This window comes from Lissotriton helveticus, chromosome 3_1, assembly GCF_964261635.1.
Source record: "Lissotriton helveticus chromosome 3_1, aLisHel1.1, whole genome shotgun sequence".
NCBI classification, from domain to species: domain Eukaryota; kingdom Metazoa; phylum Chordata; class Amphibia; order Caudata; family Salamandridae; genus Lissotriton; species Lissotriton helveticus.
In genome coordinates this window covers 2,089,898,592-2,089,922,808 of record NC_136061.1, presented here as the reverse complement: position 1 = coordinate 2,089,922,808, position 24,217 = coordinate 2,089,898,592, and positions in this window count along the sequence as shown.

The following is a 24,217-nucleotide window of genomic DNA, read 5'->3' as shown; positions in this document are numbered from 1 at the left end:
CAACCACACACACAACCACGCCCAACCACAAACACAACCACACACACAACCACACACACACAACCAGACACACACAACCATACACACACAACTACACACACACACAACCACACACACACAACCATAACCACACACACAATCACACACACACAACCATACACACACACACACACAGCCACACACACGCACCCACACACACATAACCACAACCACAACCACACACACACAACCACACACACACAACCACACACACAACACCACACAACCACACACACAACCACACACCCACAACCACACACACACAACAACACACACACACAACCACACACACACACACAACCACACACACACAACCACACACACAACCACACACAAAACTACAACCACACACACAACTACAACCACACACAACCACACACACACAACTGCACACACACACACAACCACACACACAATCACACACACAACCACACACACAAACACACACACACAAACACACACAACCACACACAACCACAACCACTCACCCATCCACACACACAACCACACACACACACAACCACACACACACACACACACAACCACACACACAAACACACACAACCACAACCACACACACAACCACACCCACAACCACAACCACACACAACCACACCCACAACCACACCCACAACCACACCCACACCCACAACCACACCCACAACCACACCCACACAACCACACACACACAACCACACATACTACCACACACACAACCACACACATCCACACACAACCACACACACACACACACACACAACCACACAAACACACACAACCACACACAACCAGAACCACCCACACAACCACACACACACAACCACACCCACACACACAACCTCACACACAAAACCACACACAACCACACTCACACACCCACACACACACACAACCACACACACACACAGGCCCACACACACAACCACACACACGCAACCACACACACAACCACCCACAAACCACACACACAACCACATAATCATGCACAACCACACACACACCCACACCCAACCACACAACCACACCCAACCACACACAAAACCACAACCACACACAAAACCACAGCCACACACACAACCACAACCATACACACACAACCACACACACAACCACACATACACACAACCATACGCACACACACAACCACACACACAACACCACACACACACAACCACACACACAACCACAACCACAGACAACCACACACACAACCACACACACAATCACAACCACAAACACAACCGCACACACACAACAACACCCACACACAACCACACCCAGCCACAACCACACCCACAACCACACCCACAACCACACCCAACCACACCCACAACCACACCCACAACCACACCCACAACCACACACACACACACAACCACACACACAACTATACCCACAACCACACACAACCACACACACACAACCACACCCAGCCACAACCACACCCACCACCACCACACCCACAACCACACCCAACCATACCCACAACCACACCCACAACAACAACCACAACCATCCACAAACACACACAACCACAACCACACAACCACTACCACACACACAACCACAACAAAAAGGTTTATGGAAAATTTACTCTATTAAAAATTCTGATTTCACCAGAATCCGAGTCCTCCACAACACCCTGTTTTTTTGTTAGATCTCGCGTGCGAATGCAGCGCATGCGCTGTTTCGCTTGCGAGACTATTGCTGCCGCTTTCTGTCCCGAAGGGAGACAGGAGGTGGCACGCGCCCAGACAGGCGATGTGCACGCGCACGGTGTGCGTGTGTACATCTCCTGTCCCGATGTAGCTTTTGCGCGTGTTTTGCTTTAAGAATGGCAGGCACCCCATTAATGCTCCTCATGAATTTATATATATATTTTCAAAGCGCTGTGCTTTTAAGAGGTGTGCGAGGCACCTTCAGCTTCGAGAACGGCAGCCGCGCATTTCTTTTGTAATGCACGGCTGCCGAAATCGATTAACACAAACTTGCCATTGGCGCCGGCAACTTCCAGCCTCTCATTCCTGTCCTGCCCCTGGGCGCTGTAACAACACAAATCCCACTCACCGCCCGGGTAAGTTGATATTCCTAAATACCTACCTTTTCATTATTCACGTACTCGTTACTTAGACCCATCACACAGAAACATGTTCTAGAGCAGAAGTGACAGCTCTCGTCAACGTATTAGCGCACGCTAACATAAAACACAGCACGAGAACACCCTCCCCCCTGCCTATTCACATATTGGCAGCGCATAGTGGCCCCTTACAGCGCGCGAGGCAGACCCAAAGCCTGTTTACCCCGTACACAGACACCTCCAGCTGTAAAAGAAAAGAAGACACCCTCGTGTACACAGCGAAATATCGTACGACATCAGAGACAGGGTACGTATCTCCCTGTTTCATTGACATTTTTTAAACCAGCTCAGAAAGCATCGCTCACCTCCCCCGCAGCCTCCCTCCCCTTCTCCTGCCTAATGAATGTCAACAACAACTCTCTTACACCCCTGGTGCCCATTCCTGTATCTATAAGCCAGTGCACAGAGGCATTTGCCAATAATCTAACACGAGACAGTCTCATTGACAAATAAACTGACAGCCACCACAAAACGAAGTCTCTTACTGTATAGGAGACAGCCCCTCACTCTCACAGTAACACCCACCAACAACAATAATAACATAACGTCACTTGCGTGACGTCACATAAGACGCAGTGTACTGTATCAATGACATTCTGACAGCACACAATGTCATCTCTTGCACCATGGACATGGTCTCCCTGGGCATCTCTTGACCTGCATCTCGAGCACTTATCCTACCTGTATGCTCCCGCCTCAGACTGTCTGTCACTTTGTCTTCCTGCATCCGTTTCCCTCCTCACCTTTTACTCCACCTGTCTCACTTCAGCCATCTGTGCCTCTCTTGTTCCCTCCCCGTCTGTTCTTCTGTTGTCTACCCCTCTCCCCTGCCTCCCTTTCTCTACTTGCATTTATTTCTGTCACCTCCTCGTACCCCACAAGCAATTTGCCCCATGTCCCATTACAGCTGTGTTTCCTCAGCTAATGGGCGCGCCTGTGCGAGAGTCTGCTCCTGAAGCTGCATTATGACGTCATGAGCCAGACCGTGAAAATTTGCACTGGTGCAAGACATGGTGCAAATGCCATAAGCACTTTTTTTCTTCTTGTTTTCTGAGTGTGTGTTTCTGTATAGTACATAAGTTCTCTGGTGGGGGGGTCGACCCTGCACTTCTGCCAGACCGCCGGAGCTGCAGGATAGGCCCCGGAGCAGAGATGTGGCGACAGGCCGTGCAGGACTGGAGGTGAGCCGGCTGGGAGCGCCTGCCCTGCACGCTGCTCACACTCTGCCGGGAGATCAGAGCTCTGGACTGTGTTGTGTTCTGCTGTGCTATGTTAGGTTGTGTGTGTTTTTTCTTTGGAATTCTATGGCTTGTAGTCCTAGTTTTATACTCGGCTAAGTAAGACTACAAGTCCCAGAATTCTAAGTATAAACCAGGACTGGCTTAACTAGTCAGATTTGTGCCCGGGAAACTTGGCAGCTGTGTGCAGTAGTGATTGCCTGTTGTGCTGTATGCTGTGCCATACTATTGTATGTCTTTGTTACGGTAAGCTGTGCTATGGTAGAGTATTGTCTGCTATTCTGTGCTATGTTAGTATATGTCATGTTATGCCGCAGTGTACATTGTTATTGTGTGTAATGTGGGCTGTTTATGCAGCGATGTATTATCCAATGGTATGTTAATGCATGTTGTGCTATGGTACGTTATGCCATCCTTTATTGTACTGTCATATAGCCTGTAACGCCTTGTCATGCTATAGTATGTTATGCTGTGACCCTTGACCCGGTCACTCCACTACCGCACGGCCCCCGTGTGCCCGGATTCCGCTGCCGCTGCCTGCTTGGCCCTCATGCTGCCGTCTCTCCTTAGGGCCTCTGGTATCCAGGCTTGCCCTCGCTCTCCAGGCTTGCCCAGGCTTGCCCTCGCTCTCCCCCGCTCCGCTTTCCCGCTCTTTCCAACCCCCCCTCTGCTCCCCGCCGCTGCTCTCCTGCAGCCCATCCCCTTCTCCTGTCTACTCCACAACCGCACGGCCCCCGTGTGCCCGGATTCTGCTGCCGCTGCATGCTTGGCCCTCTTGCTGCCGCACCCACCTCCCAGCTGCTCCTCCCTCCCACTTGGCCATAAATGGCGGGGACCGCACGGCAGTGAGCTCTGACCCTTGAACCGGTCACTCCACTACCGCACGGCCCCCGTGTGCCCAGATTCTGCTGCCGCTGCCTGCTTGGCCCTCTTGCTGCCGCCTCTCCTTAGGGCCCCTGCTTTCCAGGCTTGCCCTCACTCTCCAGGCTTGCCCTCACTCTCCAGGCTTGCCCAGGCTTGCCCTCGCTCTACCCAGCTCCGCTTTCCCGCTCTTTCCAATCCCCCCTCTGCTCCCCGCCGCTGCTCTCCTGCAGCCCGCCCCTTCTCCTGTCTCCCGCTCCCCATTCGCCGCCCCGCTCCCGCCTCCCAGCTGCTCCTCCCTCCCACTTCGCCATAAATGGCGGGGACCATGCGTACGTGCAGCGGCCACGCGCAGTGGGCGCACCGATTGCGTGCTGAAGGTGCGCCAAAGGCAAGCCCGTCTACGCCCGTCCACGCCTGGACAGCGCCCAGCGCCAGAACCACTGGACCCCACCAGAGCCAGCCAACCCGACTGAGCTACGACGCCGCCACCCTCCACGCACTCAACACCGGCCGACATCCAGCCTGCTACCAAGCCACCCCGAAACGTACCCACGGAGCCTTCCCCTGCCACGCCTACTACTTCACCTGCACTCGGTCCTGCACCGCGTCAGCCAAAACAGCCACCAACAACAACCACCTCAAGTGCATCCTGCTCAACACCCGCTCCATCCACAGGCACGCCGTCGAACTATGGGACCACCTGGACAAAACGGCACCAGACGTCGCCTTCTTCACGGAAACCTGGATGAACGCCTCCTCAGCCCCCGACATCGCCATTGCCATCCCGGACGGCTACAAGATCATCCGGAGGGACCGCGTTAACCAGACCGGAGGAGGCGTCGCCATCGCCCACAGAAACACTATCTGCATCACGACCAACACCGACGACACCCTCGTCACCGCAGAGCACCTGCACTTCCAGATTCACACCGACCCCAAGACCACCCTCAGAGGAACCCTCATCTAAGAATCCCGGGACCACGCTCACACTTCAGCGAGGCCATCGCAGACTTCATCAGCCCGCTCGCCCTCGCCTCCCCCGACTACATCCTCCTAGGAGACCTCAACTTCCACCTGGAGAACGATCAGGACAACAAACACCACCGCCCTACTAGACAACCTCGCCAACCTCGGATCCAAGCAACTGGTCAACACCCCCACCCATTACACCGGCCACACCCTCGACCCCGTCTTCTCCTCCAGCAATCACATCTCCTTCAGCCACACCACCGAGCTCCACTGGACCGACCACAGCAGCGTACACTTCAACTTCAGGAAAACAACGACCCACCACCGCCCTCAACAAACCCCCCGAAGATGCTGGAGCAAGATCACCACCGGCCGACTCACCACCTCCTTGAGCCTAAACCCTCCCACCAACACCACGGACCCCAACAAAGGAGCCCGCAACCTCACACAGTGGATCACCGACTGCGCCGACACCCTTGCTCCACTGAAAATCCCTCCCAGCAACCTCAACAGCAAGAAAGCCGCGTGGTTCACCAACGATCTCAAAGACTCCAAGAAATCCTGCCATGACCTCGAGAAAGCCTGGCGCCACAACCAGTCAACGGATAACATGACAGCCCTCAAGAAAGCCACCCGCAAACACCACCAGCTGATCCGCACCACCAAAGGTCATCCTTCAGAGAACGACTGGACAACATCACCCACAACAGCAAGGAACTCTTCAACGTCGTGAAAGAGCTCTCCAACCCCAACGCCAGCAACAACGACATCACGCCTTCTCAAGACCTCTGCAACTCTCTGGCCACCTTTTTCCACCGTAAGATCGTCGACATACACGACAGCTTCGGCGCTCAGAACTCGTACCCCACCACCGAACCTACACCCGCCACCACCACCCTGTGCGCCTGGACTCAGGTCAGCACGGAAGATACCACCCACACGATGAACACCATCCACTCGGGCTCCCCAGCCGATCCCCGCCCACACCACATCTTCAACAAAGCCGACTCCATCATCGCACCCAAACTTCGGGACACCATCAACAACTCCTTCATATCCGCCACCTTCCCGGAGAGCTGGAAGCACGCAGAGATCAGCGCCCTCCTGAAGAAACCCACCGCAGACCCCTCAGACCTGAAGAACTTCCGCCCCATTTCGCTCCTCCCTTCCCTGCAGAAGTCGAGAAAACGGTCAACAAACAGCTGACAGCCTTCCTGGAGACGAACGGCTCCCTCGACCCATCGCAGTCCGGATTCCGAGCGAACCACAGCACCGAGACCGCCCTCATCGCGGCCACTGACGACATCCGGACCCTGCTGGACAACGGAGAAACCGCCGCCCTCATCCTGCTCGACCTTTCAGCTGCGTTTGACACGGTCTGCCACCGCACCCTGACAACCTGCCTCCGCCACGCCGGGATCCAAGGAAAGGCCCTGGAATGGACCATCTCCTTCCTCTCTGACAGAACCCAAAGAGTCCGTCTCCCGCCCTTCTTCGCAGAAGCCACCAAGATCATCTGCGGCGTACCTCAAGGCTCCTCGCTCAGCCCCACCCTCTTCAACCTCTACATGAGCCCCCTCGCAGCCATCGCACGCAAGCACAACCTCAACATCATCTCCTACGCCGACGATACCCAACTGATCCTCTCCCTCACCAATGACCCCACCTCCGCCAAAGCCAGCTTCCAGGACGGAATGAAAGACATCGCAGACTGGATGAAGCTCAGCCGCATGAAACTGAACTCAGACAAGACGGAAGTCCTCATCCTCGGCCCATCCATCTCTGCCTGGGACGACTCCTGGTGGCCCCCTCCTCTGGGCTCCCCACCAAAGCCCACAGACCACGCACGCAACCTGGGCTTCATCCTTGACTCCTCCCTCACGATGGCCAGGCAAGTTAACGCCGTTACCTCCTCCTGCTTCAACACACTCCGCATGCTCCGTAAGATCTTCCGCTGGATCCCCACTGGAACCAGGAAAACGGTCACCCCGGCCTTCGTCACCAGCCGTCTGGACTACGGGAACGCCCTCTAAGCTGGAACCACCGCCAAACTACAGAAAAGACTCCAGCGCATCCAGAACGCCTCAGCACGACTCGTCTTGGACATCCCCCGACACAGCCACATCTCCTCCTCCTCCTCGCTGGCTCCCAGTCAGCAAGAGGATCCCGTTCAGACTCCTCACCCACGCACACAAGGCTCTCCACGACTTGGGCCCCTAATACCTCAACAACCGCCTCACGTTCTACACGCCAACCCGCCAGCTCCGCTCCGCCAGCCTCGCCCTCGCCACCGTCCCACGGATCTGCAGAACCACCACCGGAGGAAGATCCTTCACCTACCTGGTGGCCAAGACCTGGAACACCCTCCCCACCCACCTATGACTCACCCAGGACCATCTCTCCTTCAGGAAGCAACTCAAGACCTGGCTTTTCGAGCAGTAGCAGCCCCCCCCTCCCCCAGCGCCTTGAGACCCTAGCAGGTGAGTAGCGCGCTTTACAAATACTCTTGATTGATTGATTGATATCTATACTCCATGCTATGCCGTGCTGTGTTCAGGATCCTATGGGACTTTTTAAGATGTGCCTGTTTCAGGTGAATGAAAATGAAAACGTTAAATACTTGATGAAAAGAAGCATCATTTCAGGTGAAACAGAACCGGTACATCTGGTCTCACTGTCGGTGTCTTGTTCATATTTCGCTCGGCTGCATTTTAAACACTGCAAGAACTGCAAGAACCCACTTGTTTTCAGCCCCTCTTCTGACCCTTGCTCCCTCTCGCTTCCGACCAGCTATCTCGCCGCTCGAAGCCTCTAGTCCAGGGGTACTCATAGTACGGCCCGTGGGCCGGCGGCTGCCCGGCCGGCCTTAATTGGCGGCCCGCGGACCTTGTCTTGTCACAAGGCCATTTCCTGCTGGAAGTAAACAGAGAAGATGGCCGCAGGAGTATACGTAGTGAATACGTGTTCACTACGTTTGCTCTTGCGGTGATCTTCTTTTTTTACTGCTTTCTTCTGAATAGCCCGACCTCTGAAGTCACCGGGCGGGAAGCACAGGCCCTTAAAGTCAGCTGTAAGGGCATTACGGCTGCCTGCAACAAATGCTAACTACATGATACCGACCAAAAGGGAAACGGAAAAAAAAACGCAAAGCTGAAAGCATCTCTCTCTAGAAAGCAAAACTGTATGGATGGTTGCAGTTATTAAAGCTATTGTTTGTGTGAGGACTGCGTTTGTTTTTCCTCCCCCCTCTACCTCCCAGAATAATATTTAGCTCTGCAATGTCTGCGGCACCGTCCCACACTTCAACTGCGGTGTAAAAGCAAGTGTAGGAATCCGCTCAGATACACAGGACCCGATTGTCGAAAGGAACAAAATAACCAAACTTATGCCACATCAGCACTGCTTCAAAGTTCAGAGGTAATAATAGTGCCAAATCCCACTGAGAAATACCGATTACACACGGTGTCAAGTTGCTTTTTGCACCTGTCACCTATGACTTCAACAATAATCAATGGGGAAAAAAACGTGCCAATGTTTGCTAGTTTTTGCAGACCCTTTTACTCCTATTGCAATGTTTTGCTCACACAATTTCCTCCAGTTAGGAAGTGGCTACATGCGCAAAACTCTGATATGAGAACTATATATATGTCCTGTTTTGTGCACAAGTGAAAGAAAAGCATTGGCAAAGCCAACAGGTCCTGTCTTTAGGACCTATCGGATCATCCAGTTGCTTGTGGCAGTGCTGTACAGCATTGGCATGTAGAACAGATTTGTAATTAAAAAAAAAGATATGATGACACGACCACCAGTAAAGGGTAGCATCATTCCATGGATGGGCAGATGCGGAATGGTGCATACACATTTCTGGGTTAGCAGAATGAAAAGGGCAACGTGTTTTTTTATTTAGCAATCCAAGATGGTGGATGACACTTGGATCAAATTATGATCTTTAAGTGCATAAGCACCAATTTAAAAAAGGACCACAGGTTTTGGGGCTTGGTGGGGATAACAGAGGAGTGAGTGTGGGAAGTTGGAATGGGAAGTGGAAAAAGCAGCGTAAGACGGAGAGAACAACATGTGTGGCTGGGGACAAGCTTAAAATGTAGGGCAAATAAGTAATACGGGAGGATCATGGGAAAAAAGCACACCAGATAGCCAAAGTGAGAAACACAGTGGTGGGGCAGATGCAACCAAGGGAGAAAGCAACCTGGAGCATAGGGGTTTGGGAGAAGTACATGAGAACAAGCAGGACACGTGTAAGAGACCAACACGAAGTACTAGGAATGCATTTTTGGTGGAAAGCAGAAGATGGGGAGTGATGGAAAACACATGCACTCTCAAGGAGTGGATAACCAAAAAGAAAAATGTATTTCTTTAAAAGTGACGCCAACAGACACGTCGATTGTGGCGCCCGCAGGTTGATGTTAACGTTCGTCTTACGACATTCTTGGTAAGCAATCAGCACCCCCCTTTTTGTAATTTTACTTTAGATTAGTGCAATTTTATCATCCCGAATCCTTTGAGTAACTGCAGGTTTATTTTATTTATTTTTGCCTGTAGTATCGAAGACATCGTTAAGGGACGCGAGCAAATATCTTGAATGCGGTTCCCCGTTATTTTAATATCATCCGTCTATCCATATATTTTTGGTAAGTCCTGCCGCTTTTATCTGCAACATTGTATCGACAAATTTCCATCATTTTCGTATCCGCGTTCAGGCGGCTCTCACGCGCCGCGCTCCTCCCTCTCCTTCCCCCCCCCCTTCTCCCACCGTTCCCGTACTTACACGGTAACAGTGCAGTTACTATCAAATAACCCTGATAAATGTAAGTAACTGCAGGCTTGTTCACTTCTTGCCTGCAGCCTTGAAGAAATTGTCAAGGGACACGAGCGTCAGTTCTGAAAGTAGCCGTCCCGTTTTGGTATTAGCAACTACCCTGTTGCACATAATTGGTAAGTCTCGCTGCTTTCATCCGGCGACATTGCAGTGACGATTCAAATTACTTCCGTACCCATCAATGATTAATCGTTTGGCTTTTTATTTTGAATTCTAGTACTGAAGACTATTGGAGGCTTCATCATGTACTAAGTTATACGTATCCATTTTTTTATCCATATTAGGTAAGATTCTTTACATCTGTAGCCTGATACTAAATTGTTGGAACTATACATTTTTTGTCGTTTAGTATTTCGGCTTGATGGTTGGTTACAATGATAAGCACCTGAGTCATTCTACCATTCTCAAGACTGAGAACGGGTCTTTCTGCGTGGTCCCTTTATCATTTGGAATCACACGTGCATCCAGGTTCTTGGTAAGAAAACTATGCTCAATATTTATTAGAGCTTGACATGTATTGATATGAAACAATCTCAGTTTCTAGAGTAAAGAATTACTGATAGACAGGAATCCTCTAGATGTGGAGGCACTAAAGTAAACCAAAATTATATAGAAACTCCTGATAGTTTGGAGGACCTTTTTTGTCTTCTCTATTTGCATATGTGTTGTTGGTTTCCAACATTAGTTTTATTACAATAATTGATAAAATAGGCAATACCATACCTGCATACCTGTACTAAAAATCTTTGATACCGACCGATAAATACAGTATCTGGAACTGCTATGTGTTTCTAATAGCCATGTTCTTATCACTCCAGATTACAAGTTGTGTCTAGTGAGATGTGATTCCACCCAGACGATAGGAATTTAAAAAGACTACACTTCCATTGGGTCTTGAGACATTGATATTTGGAATTCAGAGTGAACACTTATCCCGTGTTCCCACTGGCCAGGTATGAATAGAACAGCATATACATGCTCATAGTTTTTCACTCTGTCATTATGAGTAATATGATTCCATTGAACTAAGTTCACTAAATGGGGGGGCAATATTTTAGAGGTCAGACTATCTTATCTGTGTAGTATCTGGCCCTTCCCTATAAACACCATACCACTGCTCAAATATAAAAACGTATAGTTTGTACCTTATGTAGCAATATGGTTTAGCTACATAAGTAGGGAGGTTTTGATGTGTACGATTCAGAAAAGGGGTGGTGATGAACAGAGTGTCTGAATTAAGCAGACCACTCTTACCCAGTCCAAAGATCAGGGCTTGATCCATCACCGTTATTTAGCTCACTGCCCCATCCCAGCTCAGAACCTGGCTATATGCAAATTAGTCTGTCCCTGGCCCAGTGCATCATGGGAACAGGGCAGACCAAACTACCAAGCCAATTCTTCACCAGAAAGGAGACAAGCTTCCGGGGACCGGTTTCTGCCATTTCAGGCGTCGTCGGCCCGGCTTGCTTGAATCCTGATGGGGCAGTGAGCAAGGGACTCATGTCTGAGTATACCCTGCCACACCTATAGTGGCCAAAAACGATTCAGAAAAGGGGTGGTGATGAACAGAGTGTCTGAATTAAGCAGACCACTCTTACCCAGTCCAAAGATCAGGGTTTGATCCATCACCGTTATTTAGCTCACTGCCCCATCCCAGCTCAGAACCTGGCTATATGCAAATTAGTCTGTCCCTGGCCCAGTGCATCATGGGAACAGGGCAGACCAAACTACCAAGCCAATTCTTCACCAGAAAGGAGACAAGCTTCCGGGGACCGGTTTCTGCCATTTCAGGCGTCGTCGGCCCGGCTTGCTTGAATCCTGATGGGGCAGTGAGCAAGGGACTCATGTCTGAGTATACCCTGCCACACCTATAGTGGCCAAAAACGATTCAGAAAAGGGGTGGTGATGAACAGAGTGTCTGAATTAAGCAGACCACTCTTACCCAGTCCAAAGATCAGGGCTTGATCCATCACCGTTATTTAGCTCACTGCCCCATCCCAGCTCAGAACCTGGCTATATGCAAATTAGTCTGTCCCTGGCCCAGTGCATCATGGGAACAGGGCAGACCAAACTACCAAGCCAATTCTTCACCAGAAAGGAGACAAGCTTCCGGGGACCGGTTTCTGCCATTTCAGGCGTCGTCGGCCCGGCTTGCTTGAATCCTGATGGGGCAGTGAGCAAGGGACTCATGTCTGAGTATACCCTGCCACACCTATAGTGGCCAAAAACGATTCAGAAAAGGGGTGGTGATGAACAGAGTGTCTGAATTAAGCAGACCACTCTTACCCAGTCCAAATATCAGGGCTTGATCCATCACCGTTATTTAGCTCACTGCCCCATCCCAGCTCAGAACCTGGCTATATGCAAATTAGTCTGTCCCTGGCCCAGTGCATCATGGGAACAGGGCAGGCCAAACTACCAAGCCAATTCTTCACCAGAAAGGAGACAAGCTTCCGGGGACCGGTTTCTGCCATTTCAGGCGTCGTCGGCCCGGCTTGCTTGAATCCTGATGGGGCAGTGAGCAAGGGACTCATGTCTGAGTATACCCTGCCACACCTATAGTGGCCAAAAACGATTCAGAAAAGGGGTGGTGATGAACAGAGTGTCTGAATTAAGCAGACCACTCTTACCCAGTCCAAAGATCAGGGCTTGATCCATCACCGTTATTTAGCTCACTGCCCCATCCCAGCTCAGAACCTGGCTATATGCAAATGAGTCTGTCCCTGGCCCAGTGCATCATGGGAACAGGGCAGACCAAACTACCAAGCCAATTCTTCACCAGAAAGGAGACAAGCTTCCGGGGACCGGTTTCTGCCATTTCAGGCGTCGTCGGCCCGGCTTGCTTGAATCCTGATGGGGCAGTGAGCAAGGGACTCATGTCTGAGTATACCCTGCCACACCTATAGTGGCCAAAAACGATTCAGAAAAGGGGTGGTGATGAACAGAGTGTCTGAATTAAGCAGACCACTCTTACCCAGTCCAAAGATCAGGGCTTGATCCATCACCGTTATTTAGCTCACTGCCCCATCCCAGCTCAGAACCTGGCTATATGCAAATTAGTCTGTCCCTGGCCCAGTGCATCATGGGAACAGGGCAGACCAAACTACCAAGCCAATTCTTCACCAGAAAGGAGACAAGCTTCCGGGGACCGGTTTCTGCCATTTCAGGCGTCGTCGGCCCGGCTTGCTTGAATCCTGATGGGGCAGTGAGCAAGGGACTCATGTCTGAGTATACCCTGCCACACCTATAGTGGCCAAAAACGATTCAGAAAAGGGGTGGTGATGAACAGAGTGTCTGAATTAAGCAGACCACTCTTACCCAGTCCAAAGATCAGGGCTTGATCCATCACCGTTATTTAGCTCACTGCCCCATCCCAGCTCAGAACCTGGCTATATGCAAATTAGTCTGTCCCTGGCCCAGTGCATCATGGGAACAGGGCAGACCAAACTACCAAGCCAATTCTTCACCAGAAAGGAGACAAGCTTCCGGGGACCGGTTTCTGCCATTTCAGGCGTCGTCGGCACAGACATAAGCACAGTTACATGTACATATATTGAGATATTCACAATAGGCGAGTGGAATTCTCTTGTGTATGATTTTAATTTGTTTTATATGTTTTCCAGATTTTTACGTGGCTCCTGAAGAAGGCGTTCTTGTTAAAACGCCGAAACGCGCGTCGATGACTATATTTGTCTGCCACTGTTTTATGAATTTTTATTTAATTGTGTTATAAATATTTTTCATTTGTAATTCATTGATTGTCCCTTTAAATTATTGGTGGTTATGTGTCTGAATTAAAATGTTTTTATTATGAGTATGTACACGTATAAATAAATACAATTTTGTACTTTTTAATTGGTTGTTGTGCTTTGCATAAGTTTTTCTCTCCCTGGTTATATTACATTTCGTGTTTTTTCTTACACTGTCTATTTTCCCTGTAAAACAAATTCCGTTGCTTAAACAGGGGGTCCTTGTTATTTACGCCATTTCTTTAAAAGTGAGCAATGCAAGGGCATGGGTAGAGGGGTTATTTTCCAGACGAAGAACAAATACAAGATGGACAAGGAAAGGCATCAAATAAGAAGCAAGGAAAAAAAATAGGAGTGACAATAAAGCCAACTAATGGTAACATCTGCTGTGGAAATGCAGCACTGTCTAACAATGTTTTGAAACGAAAGTGATTTTTTCCCTCTAGCCCCGCCCCCTCTGACCCTGCCCCCCACTGACTCCGCCCCCACCGGTGCGGCCCTCCGTCACAAACCACACTATAAATTTGGCCCCCGAGAGAAAGTTTGTGAGTACCCATGCTCTAGTCTAATCCCTTCCGTTTACCCGCCTAACCCCTTCCTCAACGCTCTGACGCCTATCTCCACCCCCACACACACATTTCCAATATCTGCTCTTCTGCCCATTTACTCTGTCCCACTCCCACACTGACGCTTTCTCCAACCTGTCACCACATTCTCACTCTGAACTTTGTCCAATGTCAAATAAATAAGAAGTCATTTCCCCACGAATTATAAAAAGTACGAGGCTGTGAAAATCTGTGTCTTTCAGAGACAGGAACCTCGTGTTGATTTTTCTTGTTCGTACCTCAAATTACTACTGATTATTACACCAGGTCCCTGCCTCGTAGGAGTAGCTGCTAGAGATTCTGCATCTGATTGATATACCTGAAAGGCTGGCGGGGCGGGGTGGGGTAGGGTCAGTCACACTTCTGACTCTGCCTTACAGAGAACACCGACTCTCCCCCTTCCTCCCCTCACTGCTTTTTAATCCCCCACCTCTCCATTTTTAGGGCTCGGCCTATGCCCCCCCAGCGTCAGCAGGGGGCGGAGCTCCGAGCTCCTTTTGTTAAGGGCTTTTGAATCTTGCAGGAAAAATTCCTCAGTGCGTGAGCTTTTTCAGTCCTTTTTTTTGCCATCTGCATAGTGATTCGTCTTCGCTGTGCTGTCTTTCTAGTAGCCTTCACGCAATAGGCCATGTGTAAATCATTTAGGGCACTTCCGCCATATTCTGTGTGGTTACGCGCGCAGGGGAGTGTTATAAATTTCAATTAGGAGCTGTCAGGGTGCCGCCGTAATAGAATCCAGATGGTCGGGGCGCGTTCACCAGTCTGCAGTGAGTGGCGCGCGTTCGTGCTTGTTCTGTGTCTCGCGTTTCCTCTTTTCATGCAGATCGGGTTTCCTTTACTGACTACAGCTGTGTTTATATAGACGGTGGCTTCAGTTGTGCAGCAGGTGCAGTGGCACCAGTGTGGTGTAGCTATCATTAGTGGAGCAGGGGCAGTGGCACCAGTGTGGTGTAGCTATTATGAGTGCAGCAGGTGCAGTGGTACCAGTGTGTGGTAGCTACCATTGTGCAGCAGGTTCAGTGGCACCAGTGTGGTGTAGCTATCATTAGTGTAGCAGGTGCAGTGGTACCAGTGTGTGGTAGCTACCATAGGTGGAGCAGTTGCAGTGGTAGTGTTGCTTAGCTCAGGTGCAGTGGCACCAGTGTGTGGTAGATGGCGTTGTGTAGCAGGTGCAGTGTTATCAGTGTTACTTAGCTATGATTGTGCAGCAGGTGCAGTGGCACCAGTGTGTGGCGTAGTTACCATTCGTGGAGCAGGTGAGGTGTTATCAGTGTTACTTAGCTATTATTGCGCAGCAGGTGTAGTACCACCAGTGTTGCGTAGCTACCATTGTGCAGTAGGTGCAGTGGCACCAGTGTGGCATAGCACCATAGGTGGAGCAGTTGCAGTGGTAGTGTTGCTTAGCTATGATTGTGCAGCAGGTGCAGTGGCACCAGTGTGTGGTAGATGGCGTTGTGTAGCAGGTGTAGTGTTATCAGTGTTACTTAGCTATGATTGTGCAGCAGGTGCAGTGGCACCAGTGTGGCGTAGCTATCATTGGTGCAGCATGTGCAGTGGTACCGGTGAGTGGTAGCTACCATTGGTGGAGCAGGTGCAGTGGTAGTGTTGCTTAGCTATGATTGTGCAGCAGGTGCAGTGGCACCAGTGTGTGGCGTAGTTACCATTCGTGGAGCAGGTGAGGTGTTATCAGTGTTACTTAGCTATTATTGCGCAGCAGGTGTAGTACCACCAGTGTTGCGTAGCTACCATTGTGCAGTAGGTGCAGTGGCACCAGTGTGGCATAGCACCATAGGTGGAGCAGTTGCAGTGCTAGTGTTGCTTAGCTATGATTGTGCAGCAGGTGCAGTGGCACCAGTGTGTGGTAGATGGCGTTGTATAGCAGGTGTAGTGTTATCAGTGTTACTTAGCTATGATTGTGCAGCTGGTGCAGTGGCACCAGTGTGGCGTAGCTATCATTGGTGCTGCATGTGCAGTGGTACCGGTGAGTGGTAGCTACCATTGGTGGAGCAGGTGCAGTGGTAGTGTTGCTTAGCTATGATTGTGCAGCAGGTGCAGTGGAACCAGTGTGTGGTAGCTACCATAGGTGGAGCAGGTGCAGTGGTATTGTTGCTTAGCTATGATTGTGCAGCAGGTGCAGTGGCACCCGTGTGTGGAGTAGTTACCATTCGTGGAGCAGGTGAGGTGTTATCAGTGTTACTTAGCTATTATTGCGCAGCAGGTGTAGTACCACCAGTGTGGCCTAGCTACCATTGTGCAGTAGGTGCAGTGGCACCAGTGTGGCATAGCACCATAGGTGGAGCAGTTGCAGTGGTAGTGTTGCTTAGCTATGATTGTGCAGCAGGTGCAGTGGCACCAGTGTGTGGTAGATGGCGTTGTGTAGCAGGTGTAGTGTTACTTAGCTATGATTGTGCAGCAGGTGCAGTGGCACCAGTGTGGCGTAGCTATCATTGGTGCTGCATGTGCAGTGGTACCGGTGAGTGGTAGCTACCATTGGTGGAGCAGGTGTAGTGGTAGTGTTGCTTAGCTATGATTGTGCAGCAGGTGCAGTGGTACCAGTGTAGCGTAGCTATCATTGGTGCAGCATGTGCAGTGGTACCGGTGAGTGGTAGCTACCATTGGTGGAGCAGGTGCAGTGGTAGTGTTGCTTAGCTAGGATTGTGCAGCAGGTGCAGTGGCACCAGTGTGTGGTAGATGGCGTTGTGTAGCAGGTGCAGTGGCACCAGTGTTACTTAGCTATGATTGTGCAGCAGGTGCAGTGGCACCAGTGTGGCGTAGCTATCATTGGTGCAGCATGTGCAGTGGTACCGGTGTGGTGTAAGTATATTTGGTGGAGCAGGTGCAGTGTTACCAGTGTGGCGTAGGCGTAGCTACAATTGGTGGAGCAGGTGGTGTGGTACCAGTTTAGTGCAGCAGGTGCAGTGGTACCAGTGTGTGGTACCTACCATAGGTGGAGCAGTTGCAGTGGTAGTGTTGCTTAGCTATTATTGTGCAGCAGGTGCAGTGGCACCAGTGTGTGGTAGATGGCGTTGTGTAGCAGGTGTAGTGTTATCAGTGTTACTTAGCTATGATTGTGCAGCAGGTGCAGTGGCACCAGTGTGGCATAGCTATCATTGGTGCAGCATGTGCAGTGGTACCGGTGAGTGGTAGCTACCATTGGTGGAGCAAGTGCAGTGGTAGTGTTGCTTAGCTATGATTGTGCAGCAGGTGCAGTGGCACCAGTGTTTGGCGTATCTACCATTCGTGGAGCAGGTGAGGTGTTATCAGTGTTACTTAGCTATTATTGCGCAGCAGGTGTAGTACCACCAGTGTGGCGTAGCTACCATTGTGCAGCAGGTGCAGTGGCACCAGTGTGGCATAGCTACAATTGTGCAGCATGTGCTGTGGCACCCGTGTGGTGTAAGTATATTTGGTGGAGCAGTTGCAGTGGTAGTGTTGCTTAGCTATGATTGTGCAGCAGGTGCAGTGGCACCAGTGTGTGGTAGATGGCGTTGTGTAGCAGGTGCAGTGTTATCAGTGTTACTTAGCTATGATTGTGCAGCAGGTGCAGTGGCACCAGTGTGTAGCTATCATTGGTGCAGCATGTGCAGTGGTACCGGTGTGGTGTAAGTATATTTGGTGGAGCAGGTGCAGTGGTACCAGTGTGGCGTAGGCGTAGCTACCATTGTTGGAGCAGGTGCAGTGGCACCAGTGCGCCACATTGGTGTAACACACTCACTACCACACACTCACCCCCACAGACTCACCACCACACACTCACCACTACACACACAACCACACACACAACAACACACCACCAGCGGTCAGTGCACGCTTTCACCAGGGCCAAACACCACCAGCCATCAATGCACGCTTTCACAAACCACAAACACCACCAGGCGTACAACACCAGCCGTCAGTGCATTCTTTTACAAGGCGCACTCACCAGCAACCATCATGCACGCTTTCACCAAACACACACACCATCAGCCATCTGTGCACGCTTTTACCAACCACACACCCACCAGCCGTCAGTGCACCCTTCCACCAGGCACACACACCTCCAGGCGGCAGTGCAGTCTTTTACCAAGCACACCCACCACCAGCCATCAGTGCACAATTTCTACAGGCAGTCACAAACACACCACCAGCCATCAGTGCATGCATCAATTGTTAACGCATCCACAATTAACTATTGTAGCAATGTCAGTATGGTACACTTTACTTTTAAACATATTCATGTAAAGCACAGCATGCCACCATTGCTACAATTCCAATCTAAGTCACATAATTCCACTACACACCACATGCACACACTCCATAACACATGGCGAACACACATTGCCATTTACAATGCCATTAGCTTAAACTCAAATAAATCCGAGCCCGATTGCATTTCCAATGCTTGTTACATGTAAGTTGAAGACTGTTACCCCTCAAGGAAAGACACCAGTTCTCCACTCTTCTTGCACTGGGTGCCACTGGGAGCATTCAATTATGGCAGCTCTGATTTTACATGAATAAATATTAGCAGCAGAAGAGCGTGGTAGTTTTGTTTGTTATTCATGCTGTAGTTTTGTTTGTGATTCAACCTCTTGGCTTGGTACTTAATGAGGACTCTTTAACACATACTCCTGCAGCTATGGAAGTGTGCTGTACAACCTACCCCACACTAGACAAGAGTGCTTGTGGAAATACCGCAGTACCTCTGCCATTCGGCAGCTATGTGCCATGCCTGCCTCACTTGCACTCACAATGTATTGAAACTTATATAGCGCCCACTACTCCGATGTGGGGAGCTGAAGCGCTTGCTTACATGGATAGCATGCAACACCATGTAGAGAGTGTAGTTGGAAGTGTGTTGTCTTTGTTTTGATCCTATTTGGGAAGTCTTTCCATGTTGTTCGTGATGACCACAGAGGTAAGGGTATGGTGTGATGGGACACCGCTTAACGGTGTGATGGTTGAAGAAGTGTGGGAGATCGACGCGCAGTCTATGTATTCAAGTAGGCTGGCAGCATTGAGCAGCTCTGCAGGCCCTTTTATTCTACGTACCTGTTAACTGGTTTCTGCACTGGGCTGTCCATTCTAAATAGAGGTAGGTTTTATGAAGACCCGATCAGAGATCCGCTGGGGTGGACTTTGTTACTATCGTCCCATATCCGATTGCCATGGTGAGATGTCAAAAGCGGCAGTGGCATGTAACTTGTTGAGACCCACAGTGGTAGACTAATTTAGAGTACTTCGTAGGCCTATGACATGCGGCAGATCTCTGTACCTGTTCTGTTGGTGATGGGTGGTTGGTTTTGGTTTACTCCTGTGGACTAGTACAGTACTGCGTGATGGCCATGACCCAGAGCAGTTTTGTCTTATGTGAGAGTGTCAAGCGCCATAAGCAGGGCCACTGGAATAATGCAGCTGTGGGATTTTCGTTTAATTGTTGATTTGCCACATTTGCCACCTAATTCATCATCTGCTGCAGATTTTGACAAAATAAAATTGTTTCTAGCTGAAATGGTTCAAAAGTTGGTAAAAACACAGCAACACGTGTTGCCGCCCAGTGGAAGGCTCTTTGCAAAGGTTGACTGGCCACCTTTCTGTAGCTTATTATTATATTTGGGTGTTACACTGGTACTAATGAGGTACAACTAATGCTCCATGTTAACAAGCATTTACAATGCAATAGGTCTTGCATTATTAAAGTTTGAGCTATTGGCATTGTAAATGGCAATGCCTTTTATTCATTTGTTTTTAAAACCTGCAATCGGTGCATAAACACGCACTTTGAACATATAGTCCTTGCTTACAATGAGCAAGGCTGGCAGTAAAAGAGACTGCCAGCCTTGCTTCTCATAAGCATCGACTATAAGTACAAAGTGCTTGTTTACGCACCAATGCAAATGGTTAATAGGCATTGTCATTTACAATGCCAATAGCTCAAACTTTAATAATGTGAGACCTATTGCATTGTAAATGCTTGTTTGGCTGTCAGCTGTGAAAAGGAGACCACTATTGCCCCTATTTTTATTATTCTGTATCCTCGGTTCAATTCTGGGGTGCTTTTTTAACTTGTCTCTCGTTCATTGCGAATCTTATCGTTTCTAATTCAAATTGTGTTAGCTTTGGCTTATTTGCAATGCAAACTTTATCTCAAAAAGTTGCTGTAACAAGCTCCAAGTCCGCTACAGAAGCCCATTCATTTACTAATTATTTTCCACATAAGGTTGCAAGACCATAAAGTGGAGTATTTAGGATTTTGAATAGTTTCTTGTTTGAAGATGTTACTCTCTCCTGCGCACCACACTCCTTTACTAAGGTTACGAGTGACCTGGCACCCGACTTTCAGAGGTTTTTGCATCCACCCAAGTCTGGCCTGGCACTGGTGCGTCTCAGCCTGGCACACACCAGGTGATGATCTCTGCACATCCTTCTAGACCCCAGCTCACTACCGTTTGCAGTCTGTCACTCACCCCTCACCTCCCTGGCACTCACCCTTCACCCCTCAGGCCTGGCAGTCACTCCTCACACCTGGCACTCACCCTTCATCCTCTCTGGCACTCACAATTGACTCTGCATGACACTCAACTGTCACCTCCCTGACACTCACCCATGTCCCTCCTGGCATTCACTACTCGCCCCCTTGGCACGCACCCTTCACATCCATGGCATGAGCCCTTCATCCCCCTGGCCTGGCAGCTACCCTTCACCCCTTGCACTCACCCTTCCCCTCCCTGACACTCACCCTTGACCCTCCTGACTCCTACGTCTCACCTCCATGGCACTCAACCTTCATCTCCCTGACCTGGCACTCAACCCTCACTTCCATGGCACTAGCCTTTCACCCCCCTGGCCTGGCAGCTATCCCTCACCCCTGGCACTCATACTTCCCCCTTCTCAGCACTCACCCTTCCCCTCACTGGCACTCACCCTTGACCCTCCTGACTCTTACGTCTCATCTCCCTGGCACTCACTCCTCACCTCTCTGGCACTCACCCTTCACCCCCATGGCCTGACAGTCACCCGTGTCCCTCCTGGCATTCGCTCCTCACCTCCCTGCCATTCACCCTTGACCCTCCTAGCACTAGCCCGGTTTTCCCCAAGAACAAAAAATAACAAGTATTGGCATAGCCAATAGGTTTCGCCTTTGGGACTTTATAAGTGTTTAGCCACTCAACAATTGATGTTGTTGTACCAAGGATATTGTGCTGCATAACTAAATACTTAGAAGGTCCCAAAAGCGAGACCTATTGGCTATGCCAATGCTTGTTCTATGTGGAAGTCGGAGCAGGGCTGGGCTTTGTGACGTCAGAGCAGGGGAGGAGTGGTTTGCACTCCTCTAAGTGCACATGACAGTTTTGCCGGCCCTCTAGGGCTGGTCAAACCGACATACGCACTTGGCATGTTCTCCATTGGGCTATGTTGCATAGCCCAGTGGAGAACATGCCCAGGCTCCCAGGCACTGCCTGAGTGTCCAAACAAGACGCTAAGACGAATCACAACGCTACTCCTGCAGCGTCGTGGTTGGCTGGGAAAATCCGGAAGCCTGGGTGCTTCTGGCAGACTGAGGATGGAGGAGAGGCATTCGGTGGCAGGAGAGACATGCGTGGGCGCAGCGGAGATGATACGTTTATTTATTTATTTATTTTTTAATCCACACCCCCTATCCCACCACCCCCATTCCGAGGCAGCCTCCACTGCCGAATGCCAGCTGGGAATACTGTTTCGGCCAAATCATTTCTACTTGATCATCTTTCCAAGGCATTCTTTACCAATGCCACCTCTTGTTCAAGGACTTTTCAGTAATACAATGCATTTATCTTTGTGGTTTGCATTTACAAATCCTAACGTATACCGCCATCTACTGGTAGATACATGAAGGATGAAGTAACTAGCTATGCAATTTCAGTCAGTCCATTAAATTATGGGAGGACATTATTTTCACCCTTACCGGTAATCAGAGAAATCACAATAGTTTTCTGCGGCAGAAATATTTTTCTCCTGTCCTGAGAGACATATTTGTTTAATAAACTATTTAGAGTCCCTAGAAAAAAGACTGTCTTACTCCCCAAACCTTTAGAAAATAACGAAAAAAATGATGCCAGGGCAATCAGATTGGATAAACTGGTGTCTGCCACACTGTGCATCACCATCGACCCTGTCTCAAGTAGCTCTTGTTTGCAGCTTATTGGCAGGAGCCAAAACGTCTCTGATTTTATGTAACAATCTAAGTCCCTTTGGAATATAAGGCAAAGAAGCTAGTGAAGCTCATTGTGGATTATCCAAAGGTTGCTTTAATAAAGGCAGAGCAGTGCAGGTTCATACTCGCATCCACAGCATTTAACCAGTCAAGCTATCAATTTAAATCCACCAAACAGCACTCTAATAGATCGAGTACATATCCATGCCTCCAATCACCACCTCAATAGTCTGATCTTTTCAATGCTGTACAGAACTTCTTTAACTCAATCTGAAATTTCATGACCTGTCTTGCATAGACTCCTTTAACATGCTGTCGTGCTGCTCCTATCTTCCTAGCTTTCAGCCCTTTGACTATCCAGTAAGGGAGCACGGCCTGCACCACCTCTCTGCAACCACCTCTCTCCAATGCAGCAAAGTGGCGCTTCCTGGAAGCACCTGGTGGACTACTTGGCCCCCACAGTCCCTAAGGTTTGAAGTTGAATTTTTCCCCAGGGCATGTTTTCACACATCATGTCAGGCCCTGATCCCTCCCTTCACCATTGTGTAAACATACCCTGTCACCGTTTGAAGTTGAGAGATTAAGTCCCTTCAATCTTAAGGGTTCGTAGGGTCAAACTAGCCCGCTAGGTACCTCCAGTAAGCGCCACAGAGCTGCCTTGCGGAGAGGTGTAAAAAGGGGCGTGGCCTCTGAACACCAGTCTGCAACACAGCTCCCTGGCACATTCTGGAGATACCTGTTGTGCTATTTGGCCCTCAGGGACCCTCAGTATTGAAAGAGAATTAATTCCCCAACTTTAAACGCGCCACAGGGCGTGTTTGCACAGTGGTGAAGGAATGGGGCGTGGGCCCGAGTTGATATGTCTGCAAACACGCCCTGTGGCACATTTTAAGTTAGAGAATTAATTCCCACCAGGTACCTCCAGTATGCACCAGGAGGCTGCGTTGCAGAGAGGTGTTCAGAGGGGACGCCCCTTTTTACAACACTCTGCAACACAGGTCAGTGGCGCTCACTGGAGGTACCTGGTGGGCTAGTTGGCCCCCAGAGACCCTCAGGATTGACAAGGAATTAATTCCCCAACCTAAACTGCGCTACAGGATGTGTTTGCACACATGTGAACTCAGGCCCCGCCCCCTCCCTTCACCACTGTGCAAACTCACCCTGTGGCGCGTTTAAATTGGGGGATTAACTCCCCTTGAATACTGAGGGTCACTGGGGTGCAACTAGACCACCAGCTACCTACAGTAAGCGCCACAGAGCTGCGGAGAGGTGTAAAAAGGGGCGTGGCCTCAGAACACCTCTCTGCAAGGCAGCTCCCTAGCACATGCTGGAGGTACCTGGTGGGCTAGTTGGCCCCCAGGGACCCTCAAGATTATAGAGGAATGAATTCCTCAACTTAAATCGCACCACAGGGCAGTGGTGTTTGGGTAGTGTAGGGGGTCGTGCCGGGGGTAGTGTTTTAGGGTTTAGGTCAGCGCAGTCATGTTTGGGTAGTGTATGAGGTCATGCTGGGGCTAGTGTTTTAGGGTTTAGGGTAGTGTAGTGGTGTTTGGGTAGTGTAGGGGGTCGTGCTGGGGTAGATTTAGGGTTTAGGGTAGTGCAGTGG